The following is a 5,508-nucleotide window of genomic DNA, read 5'->3' as shown; positions in this document are numbered from 1 at the left end:
CGGGGTTCCTCCCATGGCAGACTCCCACAGCAGACTCCATGAACTTCTCCAACATGAGTCCTTCCCACAGGCTGCAGATCTTCACTAACAGCCCCCGCATGAGTCCCTTCCATGGGGAAACAGAATGTGTGATTCTGTAACACTGTCTATATTTCTTTCTCATACTGTATTCACTCTTGACATCGTTTTGGCACAGAACTTCTTTAGATGTGTAGGTTGATAGATAAAGTTTCCTCTATTGCATATGTGTATTAACATAGATTACCTGAAAAAAAAAAAAAGGTTCACCTTTTGTCCCCTTTATATGCACAGGATTTAGTGTGCTGATGGAGACCACAGTACTTCAGAAGCCATTTGAAATCATATCCAGGTTCTTGACAGCAGGATATGTTTTTGATTTGTAGAAGGAAAGGAAATTACTTCTAAAGGTTTGTCAATGAATCTGGAACTACGTTATTCACAGATATAATTATTAAGATTTCCAACTGTGCTAAACTTGTACCCAATCATTTCCTGTTTGGGGCATTAAGAAATGGCCTTTTTGTGGGAGATAGTGTAAAGATATTTTAGCCTCTTGTCTTTCTGTGAAAGGCCACAAGCTGTAATTTGGCACTGTCAGTAACAAGGACCTACAGGTGTTCACAGAGATGCTGAAAATGTCCACAGAAGTTCTTTTGCTCTTGGAGGCTTCTCTTTCTTCTATACATTGATGAAGGACATAATGAAGAGCTCATAAGATATGGGGACTCAGGTTTGAGTAGACACTATGGCTTTGGCCATAAGACACTTTAGTTCTCAGGTCCTTTCATGTGCTAACATCTATACCATCACAGCCAGTGAAACAATGACCTAATAACTAAACATATTTTCTTGAGTCATTCTGAAAGACCTGAAATTTTGCTCTGATGTGCTCTTATGGGGAACCACAGGAGCTGGAGCTAAATGCATTTGCACTGTGAACACAGGTATCCTTCCCCAGTGGATATTCTGAGTCATGGAGACATAAACAAACACATACAAGGGTATAGAAAAACAGAAATAGAATTTTACAACAAAATTTTCTTCAATTCAGATTCCTTGATAGAATTAATTTTCAGGTCCAAGTTTACTTTCTTAATGAAGTACACTACTAGCCTTAAACACAAGACTCTGCGATTTCTGTAATGGACTTTTGCTTTAGACCACTCCAGGGTTTGATTAGGCTAAAAGCTAGACTGTAGCTAAAAAAAATCCCTGTAGGAAGGAGAGGAATGAGCACTCCACTAGTTCAGTGCAGAATTCAGTGAAGATACTGACTTTTGGAACATATCCACGGACGTACTCCTTTTTTAAACAATCCATGTTCAAAAAAGAATAAGGAATATAGATCAATTACTAATAAAAATCCACAGAATTTTCCTTTTCGAGGTCCAAAATGGTTATCACAGAAGTTCCCTTCCATGATATCTAACATGTTTTTCTTGACATTTTAAAATCAGAGTTGATAACAGCAAGTATGCTGGGAATAAACTGTCGCAAAAAACCTAATGAGGTCTCAGAGAAAAGCACGGTATGGTACAAGGATATTGTTACACAACCTTGCTATACTGCTAAAATAGTGGCAAGCAACTTCTCACCCTAAACTTGCATACACTTCTTTCAGATAAACTATGGAAATTTAATTTTGTTTTTACTTGCATTTTTCTGTGTGACTGCCAAAATCCTTGAAACAATCCTTCTAAATAAATGTACTAGTTTTCAATGCATTTGCTATGGCAGAAATATGAAGTCACTAAATAAAGGAGTTGTTTAACCTAAGTTATTCTTGCTTAGAGTTACAGGCTTAACTTCTCTGAGAAGAGCTACAGAAGAGTCTGGGTTTGTTGGGTTTTTCTATGTACGGAACTTAAGGATGATGGAGAAAGAAGAAATAGCTATTGACTCTTGAAAGATCCAGTATCATCTTTAAGGTGGGAGGACTATACCTCAGTGATTGACTTTGCAATTATGTTTTCATAACAGATACATAGTGGAGACTTCAGGTTGCTGTTTTCCAAAGATTTTGCTTAATGGCACAGTATTTCCATCAGTTCACTGGTAAAACTGAGGCCTCAGGAAACACAAAAGTGAGGTAGAAATAAAAGCTGAGAGAAGCCCTGAAGAGAAGGACTTGGGGTTGCTGGTGGATGAGAAGTGCAACATGAGCCAACAACATGCACTCCCAGCCAAGGCGGCCAGTTGTATCCTGGGCTGCATCAAGAACAGTGTGGCCAGCAGGTCAAGGGAGGTGATTCTGCTCCTCTACTCCACTTTCATGAGATCCCACCTGGACTATTGCCTCCAGTTCTGGAGACTCCAACATAAGAAGGACATGGAACTGTTGGAATGGGTCTAGAAAAGGGCCATGATGACAGCTTGAGCACCTCTCCTGTGAAGACAGGCTGAGACAATTGGGCTTGTTCATCCTGAAGAAGAAGGTTCTGGGGAATACCTTATAGCAGCCTTCCAGTACCTGAAGGAGCCTACAAGGAAGCTGAGAAGGGACTTTTTAGAAGGGCATGTAGTGATAGGATGAGGGGAAATGATTTTAAATTGGAAGGGAGTAGATTTAGATTGGATATTAGGAAGAAATTCTTCACTATAAGGGTGGTGAAGCACTGGAACACATCGCCCAGGGAGGTGGTGGCTGCCTCTTTGGAAGTGTTCAAGGCCAGGTTGGATGTGGCCTTGAGCAGCTTGGTCTTGTGAGAGGTGTCCCTGCCCATGGCAGGGGGGGGTTGAAACTTGATTTTTAAGGTCCCTTCTAACCCAAACCATTCTATGATTCTGTGATTCTGCAAAGTTTCTTTCAGGATTATTAATATAGTTTGGAATTTCAATAATGGACTAAAAATATTTTTCAAGCATGTGGTTTGAAATTACACTGTTCACGAAGGAATTACCTCCCTGAGATAAATGCAGGTGATACATAGAAAGAGCACACTTTTGTTCATGGATATGCTCGAATAATTGAGAACATTTTCATCATATGGAGCACAAGCAAAGATCATGGCTGATTATGTTTAAAATACCAGTGGGAAAGCTGCCAGAAAGCCTCTTTGGCCTTAATGCAATGCATTTATTGACTGTTCCATTTGCGTAACAGGCATGAAACTCCAGATGAGCATTCGGGCTTTCAGTTTGTGGTAGGCAGAAAATGAGACAGCTCCACCCATTGTTAATTCAGCATTGCTGGACAGAAGTGATTATATGGTTGGGAAGGTTAAATTTCTCCCTCAATGGTTTTGATATCTCTAATTCAGGTGTCTGTTTTAATCAGTGATCAGGAATTTCACCCACCCTAAGTAGGTTTCGAGGTAGGATAGACCTGGAGGTTATCTGCTGCTTAACATACTAAAAATGAATTTTTAGGTTCATAAACTTGTCCAAGATTAATACGAGTCTATGATAACAATTATTTTGTCCTCCATCAGAAAATATCTTTTTTTTTTTTTGCATTTAATTCTCATTGAAGTCTTTTTAAAATCGCAAAGAGGAACAAAACCAGGACCTTCCAAATATTTGTAGGCTGCCTCCCACTCTACAGAAATATTTTGGTAGAGTGGAATTTCAGAGGCTTTTTGTGGCATCTAGACTGGATTAGACCCTCCTTGTGGCCATCAGTAACAGAACAATACTTTCAAATATAATTTACATGACAGAGGAGTGTAAGGAAAATAGAAAGGTGTCTCTTACTCTCTGTTGACAGATAAACAGGAATACTAAATGGAAATAATAAGAACACAATAAAATGGTTCTGACCTATTTGTAAGACAATATCCATGGAGTAGAGTTAGCTTACTGCACTGAAATATTTTGTAAGCATCAAAGCACAGAAGATGCAGAGATAGCTCTGTAAATACTTGCTGACTACTTTTCCATAACAAACCTAATGATGCTGAAAATTTACCAACTAAAAGGTGACAGTCATCACCAGGGGCTGAGGAAGTCAGGGTCAAAATCTGAAGAGTAGGTGAAAGATAAATGTCAGGAGACTACTTATCTGAAAAATGGAAACAAGTAGCTTATGGCTGATGAGGTGGAACTGGCATGAAAACTTGAAGATAAGGAATTGTATTTATATTAGCAATGCAAGGCATAGAGACACATTGCAAATGCCCAAGACTTAATGTGATTTACTAGAGAAGTGAGGTTTAGATAATCATCTTTTCCGTGTGCGTGACCACTTTGCTTCCTCAGTGTACATGATTTATTTCATCAACCTTAAGACATCTTCAGTATGGAAGTCTACAGCTGAGTTAGTTGCTCTAGGCTTTATTTAGAGAAAATGAAGTAAAACAGGCATTTGTCAGTTTTTTGTGGTTATAATCTATTTTAGACAAGTAATACAGGATGAAATGATTCGCATCCTGGAAGTGTCCATTTTTCTCCATATGTTATCAGGGGAGATGCGCCTGACTAGTTTCAATGACATCAAAGTTAATTTCCCAGTTTTAATGAAAACGACCAGCTAGGCATAAAAAAAAATGACATTTGTGGGGTGGCTGGGGGGGAGGGGAGGCTAGCAGATCAACATTTACTAAACATGCAAGAATTTATATGTCTATCTTAGATCTTGTTTTAACAGTAAGCCTAATACTGAAATTTCTGATTAACGACAGAAAGGCATTTCAGTTCAGTGCAATGCTACAATGAATGTTGTATAAAACAGCACAGAGTAAACTGAGGAGAGTTGACCAAAAAAACCTCAGTTGTTTCCACTCAATAGTCAGCATTTGAGCCAATAATACAAAACATCTTTATTGATTGGACAGCACACATCCTCAGCAACTTTGCACATTATTGTGCATGTGGCTGTGCTGTCATTCAGAAGGACCTCAACAGGATGGAGAAGTGGGTCAATAGGAACCTCATGAAGTTAAGCAAAGGGAGACTCTAAGTCACGCACCTGAGGAAGAACAGCCCCATACATTAGTACATGTTGGGGACCAACTGGCTGGAAAGCAGCTTTGCAGAGAAAGACCTGTGGGAACTGCTAGATAACAAGCTGACTATGAGCTGACAATGTATGTTTCTGGCAAAAGTGTCCAACTCTTCCAGAGCTGTAGAAGACAGTGTTGCCTGCAGATCAAGCAAGGTGATCCTTCCCTTCTACTCAGCACTAACAGGAGTACTGCGTCCAGTTCTGGGCTCCCCAGTACAAGAGAGAAATTAACATATTGGAGCAAATCCAGAGAAGAGCCACTAAAATGATTAAGGGACTGGATCATCTCCCTACTCTACTCACCACTTGTCAGGCTTCACGTGGGGAATAGTGTCCAGTTCTGGCCCCACAGTTCAAGGAAGACATGGATGGACCACACAGGGTCCAAAGGAGGCCCACAAAGATGATCATGTGCTGGAGAAACTGCCTTCTGAGTAAGACTGAAAAAGTTAGGTCTTTTCTTCCTGAAGACGACCAGGCTCAAGAGGGATTACTTACCACAGTATTCCAGGATTTAAAGGGCAGTTTAAAAGATGACAGAGACC

The sequence above is a fragment of the Gallinula chloropus genome (assembly GCF_964237585.1).
Source record: "Gallinula chloropus genome assembly, chromosome: 3".
Taxonomy (NCBI): Eukaryota; Metazoa; Chordata; class Aves; order Gruiformes; family Rallidae; genus Gallinula; species Gallinula chloropus.
This window is presented reverse-complemented; position numbering follows the sequence as displayed.